This window comes from Anopheles gambiae, chromosome 3 (assembly GCF_943734735.2).
Source record: "Anopheles gambiae chromosome 3, idAnoGambNW_F1_1, whole genome shotgun sequence".
Taxonomy (NCBI): Eukaryota; Metazoa; Arthropoda; class Insecta; order Diptera; family Culicidae; genus Anopheles; species Anopheles gambiae.
Window position 1 is genome coordinate 91,667,582 of NC_064602.1, and position 25,288 is coordinate 91,692,869.

General features: G+C 43.4%; 1 protein-coding gene and 2 non-coding genes across 3 annotated transcripts in view; 1 reads left to right on the forward strand and 2 right to left on the reverse strand.

The window, feature by feature from the left end:
* LOC1280787 (matrix metalloproteinase-2) overlaps nt 1-25,288 on the forward strand; it is a 264,242-nt gene that overhangs the window by 8,188 nt on the left and 230,766 nt on the right. The window lies entirely within an intron of this gene.
* On the reverse strand, nt 4,113-4,185 carry Trnar-acg (transfer RNA arginine (anticodon ACG)). Its single transcript has one exon. It is a non-coding gene; the product is annotated as a tRNA-Arg (tRNA).
* Nucleotides 13,326-13,398, reverse strand: Trnar-acg (transfer RNA arginine (anticodon ACG)). The gene has a single exon. It is a non-coding gene; the product is annotated as a tRNA-Arg (tRNA).

Below are 25,288 nucleotides of genomic sequence, written 5' to 3' on the forward strand. Positions count from 1 at the left end.
GTGTGTCTGTATGTTTGTGTTTACGTTGTCTGCGCTTGCTGTATGCGTTGCCATAGGCGACGCGTCTATTACGCGAATTGAGGCAGCCGTCGCTGTCGTTGGCTCTCGCGCGCTACCAATATTGATTTATGAAGTTCAATCTCGCTGGCACTGCCAGTGGCAAGGGTGAAACGCCACTGGTAATAGGGACCGGGGAACCCTGTCTCGCCTGTCAAGGGCTTGAAAATAAAGGTCAATATTGACGGTATTGAACGGGGCTTGGTATTGGACCGTTGGCATGGTGGTTTAGTGTGGCTTTAAGGGGTTTTAGCGCCGCCGAAAGGAAACTGTATGTTTGTAGCCGGATAACGAGACGTTCGATTTCATTCTGCTTTCGGAGTCTGACTTTGATTGTTATGGGAGGCAATCAATCGAACAACGGCTATTTGCGACATGACACTTGATGAGTGCCGTGGAAGCGTGTATCTGAGTGAATCATCTATTCCATCAGAATTACTCATGGGATAGATGGGATTGTAACTTGTGAAGTTCTTTGGCAACAATTCAAGAGCTGCTTATTAGCTCATTAGACAGTGAAGCAGTCGTGTAACAGTAATTATTGAACGTCGGAAAGTTTTTCTCTTTCTTTAATTATTTACCTTTACTCTTCTTTTGTGTTTTTGAAATGATTCACCAATACACCAGCTGTACCTGGGAGACTAATCATACAATGTCCACGGAGTTGTATCACAAATGGTGGAAGGTGGGGATTTATTTCAAACCAACCAGATCTTGCAGGATGCAATGGTACTTTCCCCAAACTATGAATCACCAATCAGTTGCATCTCGTAAACTATTAAATGAAACAGTGGATAAACCCTCCATAAAGCATGGTTCATTTCTTGGAGTTGAGTAACAAATGACACATTCCCAGGAACTTCAACTTTTCAGCAAAGTTTCGAGTTTCCATTTCGAAGGTAGTGCATAAATTCGCTCCATCCGAAGCTTATTATCCACTGGATGCACCTTCCGGGCAATGAGGAATCATCCCTGCCACTCTTCTATCACTACAGGTACATAAAACTTGCCAAAAAATTAACCTCCGCCTCATCCGATAGGTTCGTCGCCAGCGCCCTTTTTTAACGAGCGGAAGTGGATCAAACCGGTTGGAGTGGTGTAGCCTATTTCAAATTGCAGCGCGCATCGCGCGTAGTTCACAAACAGCAGGGCGGCAATCCCGATCCTCCTCAATTGCATGTAAATCAGATGCAAATACCTGTCCGACGGTCTGTCTTCCTCCCCTCCCCACTGCCACTGTTTCGGGCTGGAAGGCGTACAAAAATGCGCGAAGTGGTGTGGTAAATGCCGATGCTATTTGCATCGATGCATCGTTTCCGAAATGCACGCCCATAGTTCACGCTCTCCCCTATTCCCGTCCTATCCATCGGTCTACCAGCAAGTGACCATTTCGAGAAGGAATGCTGTCGATTCCACTGAAAAGAAACGGCAAAAGGGCAGGATGGCGCCGGCGTTTTCCTGCTGTTAAATGGTTTGGCCGCCGGTACCGCGGCGATGGGCCAATGTTTCAGATGGTAGGGTGGTAGGGGGCACTCGGGGACGATCACTTGTGCATATTTATTTAAATTATTATGATTCCACGTCCATAATCTTGGGCGGGGAGTCGCCGCGCGACGGTCGCGAGGATACTGCTTCCTTTTCCAGAATGCCTCCCCCCTATGGCGAGGAACTCGGCGTTTGTCGAGTTGCTGGGTGGCACAAGTGCACACCATTGCATTGTTGCATATTTAATTGTTGCGAAGGGGTGTGATGGGAAGGGAAGCGATAAATGTGCACGACACGAATTTCGTTCCTCGCGGGACCTTTGAGAATCCTTTGCCCGATCATCGTGCCCGTCCGTCGTAGCGAATGTCCTCGAGAAGGGGCAATGTTTCTTTCGGACGTTTTATTTCCACCCCTCAGTGGTCCCAGGGTGGGATTTCTTCTTCTTTCGTCGAATCGTGTCTCGCACGCCGTGCGAATATAGCGAATGATTCTTTATCCCGCCTCGGCTAGTCCCATTCCTCCTGCTGGAGCTTCGTTCGGTAATTCCACCCAAGTGCCCCGGCGCTGGAGCCACGTTTCACTGACTTTTAATTATTCTAGTGTGTAGTTTAATTAATTTCCCAGTCCCTTCCCAGCGGACCAGGGGGCTCCTCATTTTGCATGCTGCCCTGCAGATCGAGGTGTGTGTGTGTGTGGGTTTTGAACACTGGCAAGAGGTACCGCCGGACTGAACGACGGTGGGTAAAAATGGTTCGAAGTCACTGACCAACGATATGCCGTGGCGTTCCTTACTTGGGAGTCCGGGAGCTCTAGACGCTTTGGGGGAGGTGCTGGGACGCGCTTTGGTTAAATTGTTTGCCAGATCTTCCTTTCCGAAAGGACGGGGCATGCAGCAGTGTTTTTTTCCAGTTTCGTCCAAGGAGAGACCGTTTCAGTCGAATGTGTTGCAAAGGGAGAAGCCGTCCTGGAGACGTGTGAACAGCCAGCGAGATATGTAAATCCAGCACCAGCTCCAAGCCGCTCCAATTCCATAATGAAGTAAAGTCCGAGCTGCATAAGCAATACTGGTCCTCAGGGGTTGCAGTTTGAGCTTGGTTGTAAAGTCATTCCAAGCAGCTAATGGAGCAATATTGAGTGTGTTCTACACTACACTCTGCATGCGGAACGTGAACTTTGACGGCGGCGAATCGGAGGTGTACCTCCCTGCCGGACGAAGTAGCCTCGGGATCTCCCGCTGCTGTTAATTGTTATTATACCAACCAGGGGGAGATGAAAGGCGCGCGCACTACTAGTCACTTGGTCGTGTGTTTGCTTATCAGTTGATTTTTATTAATTTAAGCAGTCAACCCGGGTCGGTGTGGCTTGAGCGCCTTGAGCGTAATATTCGGAAGGCGCCCAGCAGTGGGAGGTTTTTTTTTATTATTATTGTTTGCGTTGACCAAATCTTTATAAGGAAGCCGAAAAGTCCATGCAGGGATAGTTGGAACGTGACAACCATTGGAGGATAAAGTTGTCTCAATGTTGGTGTTTTTTGGAGTGGGAGGTTACTAAATGAGACTAATTTTCCCCCCTTGTTCTCATGCGCTCGGGATAAAAATCTTGGTAATTGCTGTTATGTTTATTCAAGAGCTTTATTGATTCGTCTGGATGTTTTAATTAAATGATGTGTTTAATTTAATACGTAAGCATGAATTTGATGAGCCTGTTTGGATGTTTCTTTTGAAGCAAATATGTTTTAACAGTATTTCTTTTACTTACTTATCAATTTCCATCGTGTTCTCATCGTCACATCCTACAAAGTTATGCGTTGCGACGTAAACGACAAGCAAACCGGCAAGTCATCCATCATATTGGGGGGTATGATGGTGTCGATATGGCTGAGTCCTCCTTGTCACTGCAGTGTTTATCGGTCCCTGGGTTTAACCGGCCTGGTAAATAATTTATCATTTTTAAAACGAAACTCCCTGCTCGTTCAATTTTACATGTGGTCTCTGCATCCCGCATGGGTTCTTCTTGTTGGAAAAGTCTCACTCCTGCCGGAACTTGGTACGGTTCCATTAAGCTAATCGATTTCCCGCGGCACGATCATTCACTCTGCGATACGATCGTCACCCGTCACACGATTATTCCCCTTCGGACGCGCGTATATTATCTCCGCTATACTTTTGCAGATGTCAGTCAAGCCCCTCGTTTCTTCATTGAAGGGATATGCCTAGGTCAGTTATGAAGAGAGCGCGCGCGCGCTCACGCACACGTGTCCGGTTCAATTAATTAATAACCCTCTCTAGGGTAGAATATGATGTGTATGAAAAGGGCGCTAAGAGTACATACAAACACATTCATGGTGTTTGGCTAGTTATTGTATATCTCGACCAACCAAATTCTTGTGCGATTATATTACGTCTCACTACTTTACCTTATATCCCCGCGCTATGTACTGTATTAATTTTGCCTTTTGTTTGGCTATGTTATCATCTTTAGGGTTGTAATTAATTTCAATCCGCCTGTGTGTTTCCTGCAATGAAAATCCTCTCCTTAAAAAAAGAGGGTTGCTATCCCCAGATAACGATCGATCCTGCCAGGAGTCGAACCTGGAATCTTCTGATCCGTAGTCAGACGCGTTATCCATTGCGCCACAGGACCCGTGTATGTACAGGCCGTCATCTGTTGATGTGTAATTAACACCGCAGCTAATGGAAACGTGCCTGTATGATCCCTTTCCTGCATTACACCACAGCGTTGTTTGAGGGAAATAAATTAAACTACGAAGCTTTAATTTCCTTGTTTGTTTTCTGTGTCCCCAATCGCCAAATCGGTTTCGGATGCAAAATTGGCGCCAGTGTGCTTGTTGTTGTTTTATCGCTTTGATTCGGAAAACTGCACGATTTTTCGCACATGTCGCATTCTCGTTACTCCCTTTCCGTCCTTTTGCTGCTGTTAAGATAGTTGGTTGTATTTGGCAAAAGGTCGGTGGCTGGCGGGACGGCATTAATCCTCACGCGGTCACGGTTCAATAGTCAATGGAATGGCCCGGCCGAAAAGGGGAGGGAGTGGTTCTATTTTTGGGGCCTGTCTAAGATTAAAATTTCGCTTACGGGGAAACGGCGATGCATACTGTGCGTGGATGAGCGTACTCTGTGACTGCGCGTGTGAATTTCCGTACCGGGGAATCAAAATAGGCGCGCGTGCGAGAGAAATTTATTTTTCACTTATATATGTATCAAATGCTCCACTTTCCAGAATCGTTTTCTTTACCTCGTCGTAAATCTTTTCCATCGGCCCAGCCGAGTGTGTGTGTGTGTACTCTCTGGCTATCTATCTATACTCCATTTCAGCCGGTGTTTTGATGGCATATTTTGTTTTACTTTCATTTCGATTTTCATTGGTTTTGAAAATAGGAAAGGGTAAAAGAACGCATAAGAAGAGGGAATAGTGTCGTTGCTCTTTGCGTGCTTCACGATCGCAACATTAGAATGATGATTTACGACACTTGTCGTGTTGGTCCATCCTTTATAAGAGCATATTGGGGTGCATTGGCCAATTTTGGAAAATACGAGCGAGAGAGATACAGAGAAGGGTTCGTATGCCGTGTTGTGATACTGGTTATGTTCCTTCTCTACACAGAGTGCTCATTTAATGATCCCAAAGTCTCAAAAGCGATAACTTCGCGTTGCAAATATGCAAAAAAAAAAAAAAGAATGATGGCACATTTGTTTGGAGATGTTAGAATTTCTCCAATATTGGCACGGCTTATGGTTCGGAGGCGCCCCAATCTCCCGGCAAGACAGCTCGCGGATGGTAAGGGGGAGTCATAAATGTCTTCCACAGCACGGACACGGACCCGTGCGCCGTGCAACAACACAGCTGTCGAAAGCGGTTCGGTAGATCGGCTTAGTTTATGGTGTAAATATACGAATTTGCAGGCCCGCTGCCTTGAAGCGCGCGCTGTGTTTGGAGCGCGTTGTGTAGACGCATCGAACAGGAATTTTGTGTACGTCAGCCGCAGGCTAGCGCAATCGTTTCGATCGAAGGCGGGAACCTGTGGGGCACATAGTTTTCCGGGATCCATTAGCATGGGCTAATATGGTGTTAATCCGTGGGACAGTGAGCGGCAAAGGAGTTACGGGTATGCAGTTAATCGAAATGAAGCGTGGCAATTTGCGATGTGTAATTCAAGCTACCAGCTATTTTGTCAGTTAGGTCTATAGGAGTAGTGCAGTGGAATGTTGTAATGGTACGGGCGTGTGCATTTATGACCAGGAAAAGGTTTGAAGACGAAATCTCAATTTGAGTGCTATGGTCGGTGTCGTAGGCTTTCATTTAATTCATTTGGGACCCAGATTATGACAGTCTCTTTTTTATATATTATAGTATTTGTTCGTGTTTTGTAATCAGTTAGTTAAGTTAAATCCTTTTAAATGATTTCATAGTTTCACTCATATGTTTATTAATATTTTACATATTTTTAAATGATATTTGTAACTTTTCAATTATTCATGGTTCTTTTGATGATAATTTTTATCAGGTTATATAATTTGAACCAACTTGTGCTATTTATCATTTATTTTGTTCCTTTTGCTTAAGGTGTTCTTTAACTTGTTAAGTCTTTTTTTAATTTTGTAATGTTATTGTTATGTTTTGTTGATATTTACTTGTAATGGTGCATATTTCAACCAGATTTTTGTACAGTTTCATGTGCTAATCGTTTAGTTTTTAAATTTCTATCATTTTAAGCAAGCTAGAGAGCTCTCGAGTTCTTATTGTCTTTATATTCTCACATGGTTGTGCAGTTGGCAATATATTCCGATCAATTTGTTAAGCTGATTCGTCGAGTGGATAGCGTCAATTCAGGATCCGGATAGTTTTAATTTATGAACTATCATTCAATCAATCCTGTCAACCAGTAGCGACTAGATAAATTGCATAAATTTTATCCATTTTCTCAAATGAGTGTCCCACGCGCGCTCTCTTCCCCAAGTGGTGTGCTAGTAGTAGTGGCGGTTAAGTGATCAATGTTTTGAAAACCTGCTATCCATCACCGGGCGGTATTCAGCTGGTGTGACTTTTCTTTTGTCGCGACCCAGTGAACTCCGGGCGGGAAACACCCGCCGTACAACAACCGACCGGCACTTGTAGCATATGCTGCGAAGGCTCACGGCAACAACCAGGGAGTTGAAGTAAACTGCAGTTAGCTCCATAAATCACGGTCAGAGGAAAAAAAACTGTAGCAATGGTGAGAAAATTAGTACAAGCAGAAGGAGGAGTACCCACAGACTGCTGTTGCGCTTGGGCGGCCCCAGTCCGGTCGGGTTGTTCAAAGGGGCAAAAGGATCCGATTTTACTTTGCCGTGTAACGTCAAGCCAACTCGGTTGGATCGGTTTACTTCAAATGGGTGTAAGCTACATTTTTCCGTACAAATGAGTGGGTTTGTCGGACGGATTGTGTAACAGGGAAGGCAGGGAAACTGCATGCAAAGCAATGCGTTTTTTCCAAAAATAAACTCACCATACTTTTCTTCCTCTACCACAGTGCAGTTCTTTTCGAGGCGTATGTTAGAGGCGAATGATTTTCCACGCTCTCCGAGTAAATTTCTTTCTTTCTTTCTCACTTTCTCTCTCTTTCTCTCTCTCTCTATCTATCTCTCTCTCTCTCTCTATATCTCTCTCTCTGTCTCTCTTCCTCTCGTTAAATGGTTAAGTAGTCACCCTCAGTATCGGAAAGGGGCAAATGTTTTCCCATCTCCAGGGTCACTCACCCTACGGTCGATCGATGCTTTCCGTCCCATCAGCTCTCTCTGCCTCTCTCTCTTCTTATAAAATTACTGTTTTGACGTTGGATTCGATTTCTGTATTCCAGATGGGATAGTTCTCGGAGGGCTAGTGAAATGTAACAGTTGCTGGTCGACGGGGCTTTCTTCAAAACGAAAAACAGTTTCACATCCAGTTTGCAGACGGACATGCATAGGTGTTTTTATTACTATAATCACATATTTACATCTTGGATGTGTTGTTTGTTCGATGTTAAATGTCATGTTTTTCTCATTCAATTGGCTGAAAGTGTTTCGTTGTTATTTCTTCGTTTTAATTTTGAGTAATCGTTTGTTGGTATAAGATTTGTTTTAAACGATGTTACATTATTTTAAATGTTTTTCCTCAATAATTGTATTTTTTTGTATATTTTCATAAAACTTATTGTGTGTTATATTTGTTTCATGTTTTTTTTTATTCTAATGTTGTGTATTCAACTTTTGTTCAATTTTCTCCTAATAAATTATTTTATACGCGTCAACATATCTACTTAATATTTGTATTTATATTTAATATTTTTGTTTATTATTGAAGAAAAGCTAGCTTCTTGGATGCTATATAGACGTTGGAATATTCGAAAATAATAGTTCAACCTCTGCAATTACTTACTACCCCCGCGGGACCTACGCAATGTTATTTTACCTCGGCTGGATGTTAGTAAATCTTCATTCTTTCCTGCATTTCTGTTTACCGTAGGCGCAGATTGCATACACCAGGTATGTCAAACTGGCGGCCCGCGGGCCGCATGCGGCCCGCGTCGATTCTGGATGCGGCCCGCAAGAGTATTTTGAGAATTGCTAAAAGCACTGCAAACCCTAAATCTGTTATTACTATTTGTCAAAGTGTATTAAATTTTCCAGAGAAGGACAATCCTTTTGTTGGTATATGGAAACTAACATGAATGTACCCATAACATCTCATAAACTTATTTTACACTAACGTACATATCAATCGAGACCCTTAAGAATCATTGAATCGAATGCAAGCTCAGTCGTATTATGTTTCGATTAAATTCTGAATATTAGCATAGTTTTGTGCACATTCGATTGCGCATTCTGTATGGAAAAATAGATTTGCGTCAACTGTCTACAAACGAAAAAGAAATGAAAATAACTTGATACACACACTAGGAAACTTCGCAACAACTAGTGATGGATTGTCGGAATCGCATCCACGGCTCAAAACCATTTCCGATTTTAGCTATTCTTACTCCGAATCCGGCCAAAATCAAACCAACAGTTCCGTTCGGTGCCGTCCGAAGCCTATCTTCTTCTTTTCTTTGGCTCAACAACCGATGTCGGTCAAGGCCTGCCTGTACCCACTTGTGGGCTTGGCTTCCAGTGACTAATTGATTCCCCCCATAGCAGGATAGTCAGTCCTACGTATGGCGGCGCGGTTTATTTGGGGATTGAACCCATGGCGGGCATGTTGTTAAGTCGTACGAGTTGACGACTGTACTACGAGACCGGCTCAATCGGCTACGGTCCGAAGCCTATAGAGCCGTTTAAAGCCATTCGGAACCGTTGGAGTCATCGGTTGTCCCACCGAATTTGACAATCTCCATGCCCCCGACTGCCGAGTAAAGGATTCATTCGGCTTCGATTTTTCCGACCTTAGAATGTTACATCATTGATATTCGATTGGAGCCACTTCTGTTTTTTGTCATAATCATGCCACCATAAATGTTAATAAAAATGATTGTAGCCAAGTTGGAATTATTTGTACCCAACATTCTGCAAGACGAATTAATGTAATTTCCAACCTCCTCAAAAATCAAAACCAAAATGATATGATTACGTTTAAGCCTAAAGGATTTAGATTAAGGATAAAAATAATCTAAATGCCGAAGCCATGCAATACAAAGCTTATTAATAGATTAGCTCACACAGTCCTCAATTCCTCAATTCGCGAATCATCTCCCTTCAAGTGTCAAAAACAGATTTGCCGATCTGTATGGGAACACACACCACGACTCTTCGTCAGATAAAATTATCGTAATTTAAAAAAAAAAGTTATTCGTAAAATACGGGTTCTTGTTATAAGAAATGAATATATCACCAGAACACTTGGAACTTGGAAATTAGCAAAAAGTAATGTTTCAACACGTGTTATTACAATTTTTCTCTTGATCTGTCAAAACATTGCAAGCAAATATTTTTGTTATTCATCCAGTGATGGATAGCTCGGATTGCTTGAAAAAGATTCACTACAGGCTGCTAGACTTCTCCTACTTCAGTGAAAAAGTGTGTTTAACAGATATTTTCTAGCAGAACTGCCGTAAGAGAACGCGAGTAATGTAAAATGTCCTATTTTAATAATAACGTTGAAAGTACATTAAAAAAAATTTCTCATGTAAAAAATAGCACATATAAAAATAACATCGCAAATTTGTACATAACAAACGATTCCAGATAAGAAGCGAGGAGTACACAAAAAGTCAATTTGTTTAACAATAAAAATGTAAAAAAGTATTTTACATAAATATTGGGGTATATTTTCCATTCCCAACTTTGCGGCCCGCGAATCACTGAAAATTTGTACTTGTGGCCCTCTGATGAAATGAGTTTGACACAGCTGGCATACACAATCCCGGCACCAAGCCTGCGTGCATCTGGGTGCACGCATTTCTAAGCAACTCCATTACCCAGAATTAACTCTCATACCATTACAACGATTACCCATCAAACACGCTGCACTAGAAAGTATGCCAACGGAATTGACTCACCAGCGGGTGTGCTGTACTACTCGCGAGACCTAGGTATGATATTTTTGGGAGCGAAAACGCCCTTCCGGTGCACTCCGAAGTATGTCGCTCCGGTGATGTTGTGCACATGCGATACTAGTTACGACATTTTCACTGTCGTTTGAATTTTTCCTGGCACCCGCTACCCCGCATGTTGCTGTGGGAATTGCTCCACCTATCGTGCCTGGTCCCATCTATTTTCCCTTTCCCTTTCGATGTCTATCGGATGGATCGGACGAAATAAAAAAAAAAAAGTGAAAGGAAACGCAACTGGCAATTGACTGGCGGCTCTACTGACCTACATTTTAGAAACAAATTTTTCATCGCTCTACTCGACGGTTTTCGGGGGTTTATCACGTGTTCGGAAATGTTTTCCCTACCGTGTCCCGACCCGATCAATATGCAAGTCGCGAACACTGTCTCGGACATTGTTGATACATGAGTTTTTCGTTGATGATTTTATTTGACCAATATAACCTGAGGCAGCTGTAGCGGACGGGCCCGATCCAGGCCGGCTTTTTAGCAGCGCAGCTTGTGGTGTTTTGGTGCAAGCGTGGCCTTTTTTCTTTCAACGTTTTCGCTTCGTTTCCTGTTTGTGTAAACAACTGCTAAACGCGCCCTGCAGACATGGGGAGATGACTCTAGTTGCCGAAGCACATCTTGACTGCAGCTGCAGTAGGAATGCGCGTAACGCACTTGGCGTGGGATGCAGTTTACTTTACGCGTTTCCTCATCCGCCAACTGCACATCTCCCCAAGTGGCTGACCGGGACGCTTGTTGGTACATTGGAAAACAGGTTTTCAGCTGGTTGATCAGTACAGCCAAGCCAAACTCGCCGATGTCCTTTGCCGGGTGTGTTGGTTTTACTGCGGAGCGTCGTCGCAAGCACCCCGGTCGTGCTGGTCGGGTTTTTGACCTCTACGTAGGACGTTGGCGACCCACTGGAAGGGCACTAGAATTGGCTAGGTGATGCACTTGGCTCGGACAAGGGTCTTCCAGGGACGCTGTCATAGTCTGGGCCTGACCATCTGGAGACAATGGAGCGGTGCCGTTGTGCACCGCACGGGGGGGGACCTACTCACGCGGACAAAGTAATAAAGAAATCACACGCCATTGCCCAGTGTTTACCGAAAAACCTCTCCAGAGATGACGGATCTGTCGGTGCTGTCTGGCGCGCTAATACAAACATGACGCTAATTAAGCTACCAGCCAAACGCTACCAGTCGTCGGACGATGCCGTACGGTTAAAGTCAGAGGATTTTCCACGAATGATGCGCTCTTCCTGGATGATGCGCTCACGAAGCAAAGTAGGAAAAAAAAAGCGATCCCAAAATAATAAATCATCTAAAAGGGTTGCTCCCACACACCAAGCGCCAAGCGTGTGTATTTTTACTTGCCAAGTCTTCAGGAAATACCGTCGTCCATCAGACCAAATCTGTCTGGGTGACCTTGCGGTGATTCATCGGCTAGTAAATGCTTCGGTCTAAATTAGAGAAGCTGACATCCAAAAATAAACTTTTGTATGCAACAGTTTTCGCAAAATCAATCAGATTTTGATGCGATTTTTAGAAAAGAAAGTGAATCAGAAAACCATTCTGAATTCAAGTACGCTGGCGCCGTTCCCTTGTTCCTTAACGCAATTCTCTGTGATGTGAACAATTCATTGGGCTTTTACAATTCGTTCGCCACTGTCAGACAACTGGCTTTACCTGGCGCGGCCAGGGATTTTTTTGTCGAGCAGTTTAACCTGTTGGAATCCGGTTTTTGCATTACTTTAATAGCTTATGTGTCTCGTTCACAAGTGTGTCCCCAGTATCAAGAGCTTGTGCGATGAAGAAGAGAGGAAACAAACTTACTTGAATCCAATGCTACCTTCGTCATCGTGTTTAATTCGTCATCGCACAAATTCCCTCTCCAAAGCTTGTGAGGCTCGTACGAAAAAGCCTGTTTTGGACGGTGACGCCGTAGATGGGCTGTTTGGCAAAAGACGTCACCTAAGCACTGCCACGCTACATCGGTTAGAAGAAACTGAGTAGTATGAAAGTTTGGTTGGAATTTCCGATGCTGCAGTCAATGGTGGTTCTTGCAATAAAAAGCAAAATGCGATCGAATGTCAGTTTATGGGCTCAGAACATCAGCAGCCTTCCATTGTGTGCCTTATTTGGATAAATTGTGCTCGCGGGATGAAACATATTTGCCAACGGGTGTGCTTCATCGGAGCGACCGGTACGATTGCACACAGCTCAAACCGGCACTCTGCACTCGGCGCGTCTGATGCGATCTCCAACGGAATGGAACGCTGTTAGAGAGAAATCGCAACCGCGATAGTTTCGTTGTTTGGTGTGTGCAAAGCGCACGCTGATTTTGTTCGTTTGCCGTTTCTTCCAGTTTTTATTCGCCGCCTTTGTTGCTGTTCGCATATTTATTCAAATGCATACACCGGATGAACCGAAATACGCATCCAAAGGTCAACAGACAGAGACCGGCCGGCACCCGACACGGGTGGCTCTATTACCATTGTGTTTGTTTGAGTAGTTTTTGGGAGATTTTTCGTACTGAAGCTTCTGCTTTTGTGTGCGCGTTTTGCTCCGGGCGCCATCAGATTTCATTAGAATGGATTTTGAATTGGGATGCATTTTGGGTTTGGATTTGTTTGTAGAACGATTTTTTTAGAATATGTTTGGAACTTTTTACTTTCATTCTAATGTCCATCATTTTTAATCGTATTTCAAAAAAGAATAGCACGTTTTTTTAATTGGTCCAATTGTCTGGTAATAGATTTCACTTGAATCTTCTTCTTCTTCAGTTGAATCTAAAAATGAACAAAGCGTTATATGATGTTAGGTCTCAAAATCTGCGTTACGGTAGTTATGGGGTGCGTGTTGAGAAATCCCAGTAACGAGTTTGTATAATACGTCATAAATTGACAGATAGGCTCCTTAATTTTTTTTGATAAATTGAGTGGAAACAAAAATAACTTGCAAGCGATGTTTTTTTTAAAACTACCTTTATAGTCTGTTTTTAACATTACACAATATATTATTTTCAGTTTTATTACACAATATTCTAGTTAAGCTACGATGCACTTTGATTTGTTTTTGAACTGATATTTTGTATAATTCAAAATATTTGCTAATTATCCTGAAAAAGTATCATGACATTAAAACGTCAAGCTACAATGGAAACTAAAGGTTGTAAAACTCATTTAATAAAAAAAAACTAATCACTTCGCCGATCCTGCCAGGAGTCGAACCTGGAATCTTCTGATCCGTAGTCAGACGCGTTATCCATTGCGCCACAGGACCCACATGCTGAGAGGGCCGTTCGTTGAGAAGCTGACGCACTCTGATGCTGAACTCGCTACCATGAGCCATGCGTGAGCATTGCGCACATTCTTATGTTCACAGCACTGCGCAGAGAGCGACTCAACGATTGCGCAATAGACCACTCGCCCGTCCGTTCGGCTGCTCTCGTTGCTGATAGCCCTTATCATGCCGCTGTCCTTCCGGAGGGTGGTCGCTTCCCATTCTTGTCGCAAGAGAGGCTCGTTGGAGGTCATTACACTTTTTTAACGAGCGGCTTTATCATTGCGTTTATGGTTCTTGTAATGTTTCTAAGAAGCATTAACTTGCTCACAGCATTTGAACGTCGCACCACACTATGTAAATAGCAACTCCAATCATCGCCCTTTTCTGCATTACCGTGCATAAACAAAAGTCTGAGGCGCATCGTGTTTACATTCGTCCGACCGCATTTGTCATACCAGGCTGCAGTCGATGGCAGAATGGAGGGTGATGGGCAATGGCAAATATTGATGTCAAACATGTTTACGCGATCTGAACTGTACGGCACGGATGACTTGTCACAGGTAAATCCCACTGGCCGGACAAGGCTAAGGAACAAAAAAAAAAGGTTAATCCTTTGTATCACACTACCGCACGGAACAAAGCACCGTACACACCAATTGCATCTATCATTAACCCACAGTCAGTCACAGCTTCTCATTCTGTCCGCCGTGTGCATCACGCTGCGGGATGAACGATTATTATTTGACCATTTCCTCCCGCGGATGCATTGACGTTCTTGTGTCCCAGTGTGGAAGTAGCACAGAGATAATCGTCGTGTAGTTATTGACCATGAAAGTGCCCCCTGATGAGAGCGGAGGGAGTGTGGTCAGCTTTGCATCTCACCTTTCAATTGTCCTTCATATTTTGTCCATCATTGTGGCGTCGGTCGTGACTGATCTGTTGCTGCATCACACCGTTTTATTGGCGGCGTCACGCTTGGTCGCGGCGGCGTCTGGTGCTGTCTGGTGCTGTATTTCCCCAGGGGCAGTAATTGTCTTTGTTTCGGTGCATGCCTTTAATAGCTGTAAAAGGATAAAAAAGGAGTGTTGTTTCATTTGGATGAAAATAGGAGGTAAAATTAATGGAAGTGACAGGGACGAAATTCAGTGTCAATTTGTTACAGCAGCGGTTGGTTGGCTTATAGAGACTTTGAGCATCTCTGCTTCATTCGTCTCCCCCAGCAGTTATTAACAAGAATTGAGGGGTATAGAACACGTGCAAAAAGCAGTTTATTTTCTATTCTTTAATTTTCATTCGTTGAAATTTTGTTCAAATTTGAACGTTGAATAGTTAATTTTACTCTATTATACAATCGAAATCATGTAACTTAATCTTTCATTAATATTATTATAGTTATTGATGGGAAATTATTTATTGGTTAATCTTCACATTGAAGGTAGTTTCCTATCCCTCTTCTGTATTAACAAAAAGAGCACGAATCGTTGCCAAAAGAGACCTTCTCAAACAGACGCCAGTTTCAGGGTGTGTTTCGCAGACGAAAGGTAAATCTTCGCGAAAACGGATTACCCTGTCATGCTAATTCTGGTCGCGAGACATACGTGGAAAATGGTTCGTGTCACTAAGCCAAGGTGGACGCAGCCGGGACGCGTGTACCCTGTCGACCGATGTGTTCCGGTATCTCACGGCTGACAACGCACGAGCGGTGTGCTTGGAGATCTCTGTCTAATATGGCAGCAGAAGGACATTGGTCGGCGAGATCGCGTGTGTCCACGCAATTCTAGACGAAAGGTTATTGAAAACGTCGTATGAAAGTGTTTATTATTAGTTTTTCATTTCTTTTTTATGGCGTTTGTTTGTTTGGAGTGAGACGCGGGGAACAGCTCGCACCGGCTAATGAAGAAACCGACTTACCTTTGTGTCAATTAATGTCATACTCGATCATATTAGCTGGCACAAAAATAGGAGACAATACTTTATTATAGCTACTGCAAGAGCGTGTGTTTGGAAAAGAGTAATCCACAATTTATGTTAATTTTTGCGCGGGAAGCTGCGACCATGCTCAATGCAGTACTAATTCATTGGCTTCCTTCACAGCGTTGGCGCCACACTGCAAAATCAGCGCTGTTTGCTATCGAGCGTAAAAATAAATTAGAGAAAATAGAAGCTTGGCCACGCGTGTCGCGTTACGGTCGGTATGAACCCCCTTGCTACCACTAGCAGAGAGCCAGAAAGTGAGAAGCTAAATGCGTGGGTGATTGTTTTGTTTACGATCCGCGGGGATGATGCTGGCCATCACGTTTCGGGAGACGTTTGTATAAGAGTCATTAACATTTTATTGCAACCGAAAGCGGCCGAACTGAGCGCGGTAGCGTCCGGAAGTCCAATTTAATGGTTTCGAGAGATTTTACGCGCTCTTACCGAACTCCCGACTAGATAGCGAAGCAGTTAGAACGGATGTCAAGTGTTATTTGATGAAGATCGATCAGAGCACTAAGCGGACCAATGATCGAGCGTGCGGTTTTGTTTGAGTGGAGATGAATTTATTGCCCCGAGGCTGTCTGACGCTAGTTGGTGGTGGTGGAATGCAATAAAAGTTTCCCTTTTTCTTCTCATAATGATTTGCTCCGCATGATTGTCCAAATTGACAGCATAGTCCGATGTTGGGGCTGGTTGGCTTACTGTAAACGCCTATTTTCCGTAGGATAATTAATTGCTAGCTGTTTATGTATCGGTATGGGTTACGCGAAGTTGCTTAATTACAGTGCAGAACGTGCTCGATATTTCAATCTTTTTTACAGCGGACTTCTTCATTTTCTACATTTTTTGTTTTCTTCTTCTTCTCCTTCCTCTTCTTCTTTATTTTTGTTTTTTTTCATCTATTTTATTCTTCTTATTAATTAAAGTTTAGTACGTGCTCGTTGTTTCAATCTTTTTATATCTCATCGATTCTTTTTCTTCTTCTTCTTCTTTCTTGCTTCGTTTTGTTTTTTTTCAAATCTTTCTCTTTTTGATTGAACAAAGCATTATTCCTCATTGATTTCTTCTTCTTTTTGTAGTTTCCTTTGGAGTATTTTGCTTTTTCCCCTTTTCTTGCATCTTTATTGTGTTTTCTTATTACAACTTGTTCATTTGGTATTACAACTTTGTCCTCTTTAGCTATGTAATACGGGTTTTTCTTCTTTTTTGTTTTCTTTTATGTCCTTCTTTAACTTATTCTTCTTATTGTTCTTCTTCTTCTTCTTCTTATTCTTCTTATTCTTCTTCTTCTTCCTCTTCTTCTTCCTTGCTTCTTTTTTGTTTTTCTAATTATTTTCTTTTTAATGAACGAAGCATTATTCCTCATAGATTTCTTCTTACAACTTCGTCCTATTACAACTTACAACTATATTATATTACATTACATACAACTTCGTCCTCTTTATTACAACTTCGTCCTCTTTAGCTATGTAATATGGTTTCTTCTTCTTTGTTCCTTCTTTTACTTATTTTTCTTCTTCTTCTTCTTCTTCTTCTCTTACATTTTTATTGTGTTTAGTTATCACAAATTATCCACAAACTTCAAGAGAATGAAGTATTTATGGTCGTGGTAACATAGCAATTTTTTGTTGCAATTCATTTGGAATTGGAAGAATACATTATCCTGTCCTTTCTTGCGTAGTATATTGAGAATCATGTTAATAAAATGACAGCAGAGCTTTAAATTGAATCAATTTAAAGTCACAATCAGTGCGTGTTCTCTGAACCACCACATTTGATAAATCAGAAACAAAAAGCTCATCGTTCACAAAAAAGTGCAATTTATTCATCTCCATTGCAGTACGAGGATTGAGGTAGGTCTTCCTTCGCGTCAGGGAATTGTGCCCGCCTAGCAGTAAAAAGAACCACTGTTAACATAACACAGTGACACCAAACAATCCCGCTTTATCCTCAGTCTTACCGAGATTGGTGGTTTCATTTTTTTGCCGTGGTTTGTTTTATGCTTGCCGGCGCTAGAAAACAGATAGTATAGACTCACAGATTTATGATATTTTCCATTTCCCAAGTGCGATTTCGTCGTGCTACCGCAGCGGGGCCCGAATATCTTGGGGCTGTCGGCGACGGGATAGTGTGTGAAAAGATGACATCGTTAGCTAAATGTCAAATCCCGGCTGGGGAAAACTAGTGGCGAAGGGAATGGCACGGGAGAGAACCTTGGGGAAGTAGGTATTGGTAGGTAATTTATGATACCATTTTACACTACGCTTCCCACGGGCGGCTCGCATATTAACACTTGCTCGCCCGGGGGCGGATAATGGTCTCTCGTAAACATAAAACCTCCACATACACATACATCCACATCCAAGAGCTCAACATTAAATTGCAGATTGGATTTCTTTGCAATAGTAGTTGTTGTTTTTTTCTTCTTCTTCTTCGTTTTGTTCTAACACTACGACTGCCGGGTGAACGATTGTGTTTGGGTTGCGAGAAAAACGATCTCCTGTTTGCGTGGAATATGAAAGAGAAAAATTACACATGCTCTGCTTGGTGGGTTCATGATAGTTGTGTTTCGTTGTAAACGTATCGCAACGGAAGGGTTTCCGTTTGCTTGATTGTTTGTGGTTTACTTATTGCTCACTGGCCGTCTGCTGCACGAGAACGGGTGTCAAATATCGCAAAAGTTTCCTGCAAAGCACCACGAGCACGGGTGAAGCATTATCACAGCTGGCAGCAGGGGGAGGGATAGTGTGCATTCCAAACGCATCAAATAAGCACCGAAGGTCGTCTCCATACGTCCAAGTTTGCTCACAACGTAAACAACTATCCAAACCCCCGCACCATCACAGGAGAATCGGATCCATGGTGCAGATGGTGTCTAATGGGTAGTGCAATTTTGTTTGGCTCATTTTTCGACCCTTCATTTAGCACTCGTAGCGTGTGTGTATGTTTAGGGATGGGCATCCATCATCGGTGGATCAAACTTTCTGTCCAGCGATTCCATCGTGGGGCGCTTTTCTTTTCCCATAAGTCATCGGGCTCGAAATTGGGTTGATTGTATCGCCAAGCGCGGGAAGTTGATGTTGAAAAGGAACGTGGAGATGTAATGCTGGGTGAGGTAAAGCATAATTTATGTGTCGTCGATGCTATCCAACTGCTCGTAATGATTTGTTGAAGGTGTTACCTATCCCCTCCCCTGTTCAATGGAGAGACTGTGGACGTTGCATGCTGGCGCTTTCCCGTCCTGGAATGGACGCGCTGAATCGCCATAACTCATCGGCCACAGTTATAGCCGGGGCCATCCCTTCCTGAGAAACACTCGGGCGCGTCTGTTCGTCCCAGCGAAGTGTATTGAATTAGTTGCATATTGTTCAAGTTGCGGTGGGGAATGTTCATGCATTAAACATCTGCACTGCGTGCTGGACAGCATCGTGCATAACGTTTCCCGGTTTGCAGCGGTATCGTCGACCGCATGTCGTTCGCTGCTGACTAAGCGTGCAACTTTTGAAATGGCTGATGCGAAGTGAAAAATGGGCAACGCAACGCTGTTCGCATATGTTTGTGGGAGGTTTGGAGCGTTCATAAATAGGTGACAAATGTTTTGAATGTGCTCCAGCATAAAGTGACCACCAGCGTTGCGAACGTTTGCAAACTTCGTGAGCAAACGTCTTGTGGAAGGAATCATTCCTCTCCTGATGACCTCTTGTTTGGTATTTACTATAAAGCTTTTGCTTCACCATACTTTTTCGTATACGAACGATGTATATATGTCCTTTTTGAGAAACTATAAACACACAAGAAATCCAGTTGCCTCAGAAAATTACTTCGATTGAGCCAGGTCAGAGGCGGAGTACGCAAACTAAGCAACTGCGTGGGGCCCCGAAGTATCGAGAAGGTCCCAATGAACGGAACATACCCTCTGCTTACAAGTAAATTTGCTTCTCAATCATCCTCTGATGAAGAATTTATCATACAATTTCTTTTGAGACAGTTCTGAAGAGCCTACATTCGTGTGACCGCTCAAGGCCTTAACTCGTGTTAATCCGCTACTGACTCAGGTTGTAAGAAAATGTATGATATTAACTTGAAATTAAGCCTTACTTACTTCTAAAACCTGAACATTATTAGATATAAATATTGATTTCTAGGGCCGGTCTGGTGGTGCAGTCGTCAACTCGTACGACGCGACAACATGCCCGTCATGGGTTCAACTCCCGAATAGACCGTACCCCCATACGTAGTACTGACTGACTGACTACCCTGCTATGGTACCAATGAGTCACTGAAAGCCAAGCTCACTTCACTAGTGGGTACAAGCAGGCCTTGACCGACAGTGGTTGTTGTGCCAAAGAAAAAAAAATATAAACAATGTTAAATGGATCAAATGAATATGGCTCGAGCTAAAATTAACGAAAAATCGCAAGGGTCGATCGTACCGGATCGATCGAATTTAGGAAATGTTACTAATGATTCACGTTGATCTTAAATATATCAAACTACATCGTAAACATCAATAGTCTTAATTATTTGATACAAATAAAAACCCCAACGCTGTAAAAATAACTTTAACCCAAGTGATTCATTGGCATTCTCGTCGAGTTACACGCTGGCTGTGAACGCCGTCTTCTGCCACTATCTTAATTACCGTGTCAACAGGCGCACGGACGCTGCCGAATAGCCCCAGCAATTAGCAGCGATCTTGTCAAACAACTCATGCCGCTCTTGCCCGCGCGATTTTTTTACACGCCACTAGAACGCTGAGATGGTGTTGGGTTGATAATCTCTGATCTCTTGTTGGCGCCTTGTCGCTCGATGTTTTCGATGAGGTGTGCGGAAGGAGCAACGGTGCAAAGGGGGGAAAAGAACGGAACAGAACGGCTCACCTACACGCCAAACGCCTCTAGACAGCTCCCTAGAATCGAAGGTTTTTATCGGGTGCCGCAGTTATGTCACCTTTTCGATGCGTTCGATGTAAAGAACGAAGATAAATGAGCCGGAGACGCATCGCCACAGCGACACGACACCCACGATATGTGTCTCGGACAGTACCGAACGTTCCCCGCGTGTGTGGAGGTGTGATGGGTTTTAAATGTAGTCGGATGGGAGTGCGAACCCCCCTCCCTCCTGAGTCTCGGACAAGCGCATGTCGTCGATCTCCTTCGATTATCTGTTTGCCGGGAACAGAACTGTCAGTTCCTGGCGCTTCTCGGAAGAAACGAGACGATGAGTTATATCGTTTGAAGGCAATTTTCCCCCAATAATAATAATCAATCTGCACCGAGACGGGGAGACGCGTAAGGGAGGAGGAGTAAATGGTGCAGGGTAGGGCAGAGAAGAATCGGAAATATTCTGATGGAAGGAGGCGTTTGTTTTGTGAGACGCGCATCATTCCCCAAAACGCGTACGCGTTTCGATGCATGACCGGATGCTACGCATACAACATAAATGAATCAATGATGGATTGGAATCCACCCACCATTGGAACTCCGGTCTTCAGTGTGTGAGTAAGTTTTTGTTAGTTCACTTTGTTTGATCTTCATCGTTGATTTTTATACTTCTCTCGTAGGCCGTAATCAGGGATGAGAAGATAAATTCATTGGTTACAACTTGATAATTTTGGAGATTTTCATAATTTTTATAATTCTTTATTCTACTTTTTGGAGAAAGAGACGATACACATTTGCAAAAAATATAACGACAGCTTTGAATTGTATTTTCTATGTACGATGTTTTGGCTAATCACTGTTCAATCAATCTACCCTCTACCGATTCTCTTGAGTGCCTTTTCCGATGTTTATCGTGTGGAAGCAAAACACACAAGTTGCCTTTTTCCCGTATCTTGCTCGTTCATTTTCCAAACCACCAAGCAGCACTCTTCTGATTTGGATATTCTGTATCAAGAGCATCCCGAGTGGGCTGGCTGCAAAATGTTTCTTCCGAGTCAACAATCTTCGGTTTCGGCTTCACCTTCCTGTGAACCATCACCCGCGCTTCAAACATTGCCTTCGCTTGTTTGCATGTTTACTTCCATTTTCTTTCCTTTACCGTGTTGATCCGGGCTGGTCGAGAAGGTTTACGGGGTTTGCGAGAGACCCCAGGGGAATCGAGTCTGCGTCGAGAGGGACACGCGTAATCCATCAAAACAAAGCGCGTCGTCGTTGCATAGCGGAGAGAGAAGCGGAAGAGCAGACAAAACCGTCTCAGACAGACGGCTGCGCGGGACAGGGGCGCATACAATAGATCGCGTTTGATTTAGTACCCATATGCGTGCATGTGAGCCGGTTTTTGTGTGTGAGATTTTGTGGTTTTCGGCATTAATATTTTCTCTGAAGCGTGATCGCACAGCGCGCGCTGTGTTTTGGGTGAGGTTTGACGCTGGAAAAAGATAAACCTTCCGGCACGTGCTCGCGGGAAGGTGTAGGAAAGAAGACACCGAGATCTTTAAATATGCGATTCTCTTACGGTTAGGTTTTCGTTGGTATATTTATGTTAAGGATGAGTAATGTCAGCCTGTTTCGTTTGCATGCGCGTCTGGAGTACGAACGTACGAACAGCATCGAAAACGGAACAAGATTTTAATGTTTGGTGCGGTTGTATCAAGCGGCCTCGTAATGTCTGTTTACAAACCACAATATCTTGTTTGATTATTTACAGGCAACATTGATGTTGCTATTCTCTCAATTCTCATGCGCTGCTTTAGATCAATCATTTATTTATTTATTAAATTCTTCGAGTCCTTGCCTCCCAAATGGAGCTGTGTTGGTGAAAGATCAAATTTGCCAACCGGTTGTCTACATTCTTTTATTTTTCAGTTTTATCTATTTCCCTCTTCTGGGTCAATCAAAAAGGCTCTGAGATCATCAACGCGAGTGGCCATTAGCTGTGGCCGAATATGGAAGACTTCACGAACAACAAGAACAACAAAATGGGATCACTTTCTTTCCACTTACAGTGTGTCACACTGTACTTCCATGAGTCATGGTTGGAGCAGATCTAAGCCTAAACGATGACATCAGTTTCTGCTTTATGCTTATCTATATAGATCGCCAAAATTTCAATTTTGGAAATGATCTAATCATAGTTCTTTATCCAACATATGTATCCGGTTTTATGACACTGTTTTATGCATAAAAAAGTCGCAAGCCTGTTGATGGTACTGTTCCCTTTTACTCAGCATGTCTGGAGGCTTATGGGAGGTATCAGTCAGCATCCAGTTGAGATGAGTGAGGATTGTTTTGTGCATTGGATTGTCACCATTCCTTCAATACGAGATATTCAGCAGGAATGGTAAAGGCGATAAATGCACGGGATTCGAACTTCCACTCCACTTGGGTATGGCAAGTGGAAGTGATTGCTAGTGATCTTCTTCAAACGACATCTTCAGCAATGTCGAACATCGGTCAACCAACAGACTCGGATGTAAATTGATAGTCGAACAGCGGAAAACTTCATCTCTACGGAAGGTGTTAAATGGGCCATTACGGACAAGATGAGCTGTAAATAGCTTCAAAAACGACCAGTAGTGGGGATGTTATGCGACAGACTGTTGGAATGATGAGAAAAAATTATGACATGTTTCCGTGAAACGTTATAACCCTGCCGAGACTGGTGCCTCTCCGCAGTCACGGCTGCTCGTCGCACGGCTGCTGGTTTTATCACGCAATCGCTCTTAAAGCCATCCAGTAAGATGAAGACATTTGCAAGAGGTGATAAATGTACGCGATTGCTGTGCATGATACCGTGAAGATGGTATGGTCCCGTCCCGAGATTGATTCGATTCACCATCCCCAGACTCGACACGGTGCACAACTCGAGGTGACAAAATCAATCGCCGACAACGGCAACACTCCCCGGCTCTACGCCACCAAAATCGGAACGGAACGGAAGCGGCGAGCGCCTAAAATCAGCTCGCGAGCACTCGAAGTGGTTGGGGGGGGGGGGGGGGGGGGGGGGGCTCGCTGAAAAACGCGATTGCTGTTTAATTGAATTTCCCAAACTAATTAACCGCCCGCGCGCGCAGTGACGATAAATTGAATTACCTTTCTAGCGCTACTCGCTGTTGCTGGCGGTGCTGTGCCAGGATTGTGGAAAATGTGGCATCCAAGCGTACCAAGAGTGTGTGTGTGGCAAGGCGCGAGTATGGGGTACGAATTATAAGTGAGTGTGTGGGTAGGTTGGTGGTGATGGTGGCTCGACGAACTTTGACAACGAAGCGTCATGTCGCATGCGATGAACTTAATCAAAGCACTAAAGTTGAATTCAATAATTTCAATTGATCAATTTCCTGCCGTTGATTACGATCATAAAATATTGACATGACGGATGATGCCGAACGCGGTCGTGTCGTAGTAGTGGTGGGCTCGGACTTTGGAAGTTGATGCTTCCGTGTTTTTTTTTTTTTGTTTGTTGGCGGCTGCTGTTCGGAAAAATTATTAGGTGTGCCATTCATATGGAGGCTTTTGGATGACATTAAAAAGAAAAAAGAAATAATGATAGCCATTTCAAGTAAAGTGCGATTTAAGGCACGTGTGGTTTGGAACATTATTAAATTTTCAAATTGAAGCAGTGGGGAAAGTCAATCTCTGTACGCGTTATATTCAATTTTGATTTTAGGAATTACCCTAAGGAACGTGTCCTTCTTTTGTTATACCTCTATAGGTCGTCTTTTTTACCTCTTTTCTTTTGTGTAATTAACCAATGAGTTAGAATCGTTGTTGGCCACCTGGAAAAGGTTCTAAGACATATTATTGATTGATGTACACATGGGTATATAATAAGCACTGCAACGAAATGTCGGTCTGAATGAGAATCAATCCCATGCTGGGTGGTTGGAGTCAGCGTGTTTACCGAATAATCTACCGCCACGCTCATCTAGGCTAGCCAATAATCGATTATAATAACTGGATATAATTTCACATGCAGTTCAAGAGGAACTTCGATCTTACTTTAGAATTTTCGTTATATTTTGCATGATTAAAAGCAAGAATTCATTATTGCTGTACTTTTTCGTATGTTTTTCCTATTCATTGCATAAGAATAAAATTAGAGAAATCGCTAATAAGTTCGTATGAACCTATTTTTTCCGTTAGCGTAAAGTGGTTTTGTTTGACACATTTTCTGCCTTTACCATTTGTTTTAAAAGTCATATCACCAGTGCGTATGGAAAATGGGCACCGAAGCCAACACAGATCACATACGTTGCAGAACGAATAAAATAAAATTTCCACAATCAATCAAACGTCAACCTTATCATTCAATTACCGGGATGCGTACAAACATCCCAACCCACAGGAAACAGATTCTTCCTAACAAGCTACCCCATAAGCTCGCTGTGCGGTTTGGAAATCGCACAATCGAATTGCCACTTTTGCAAACCGATCATTTTTCATGGTCAACATAAGCAAACACTCACGCAATGTGCAGAGGCTTGGGGGAAAATATTTACCCAAACATTTTCCCCTAGCCTCCCGGCACCCATGATCCTTGGCGGCCGATCCGATGTTGAGGTTGTGGGAACGGTTGGTCTCTCTTGCCCACGGCAGCATCCGAAACTTTGGACCCAAAATGATTGACAAGAGTTTGTAGTTCATTGAGAGAGGGTATGTACAGTAGTGTGGGATGCCTCCTGGCTATGTTTGGTGTTGGGATGGCTTATTTTTACACGTGCGTTGCCAATATTTTGGCAACAACGTATGCCGACGAGGCTCTATGCGGTGCTACCCAAAAACCTGCGTTTGCATGTGTGTACATACACACAAAATTTGTGCTTTCTGGAGTTTTTTTGTCCACTATAGGGGGAAAAAGTAGCTCACCAATGCATCGGTTGCCATCGGTTTCGTGGTTTCGCTATTTTATGTATGGCGGTGGATGGTTTGCCACCCATCGCGATAGCAGCGTTATTTATGACCACGCG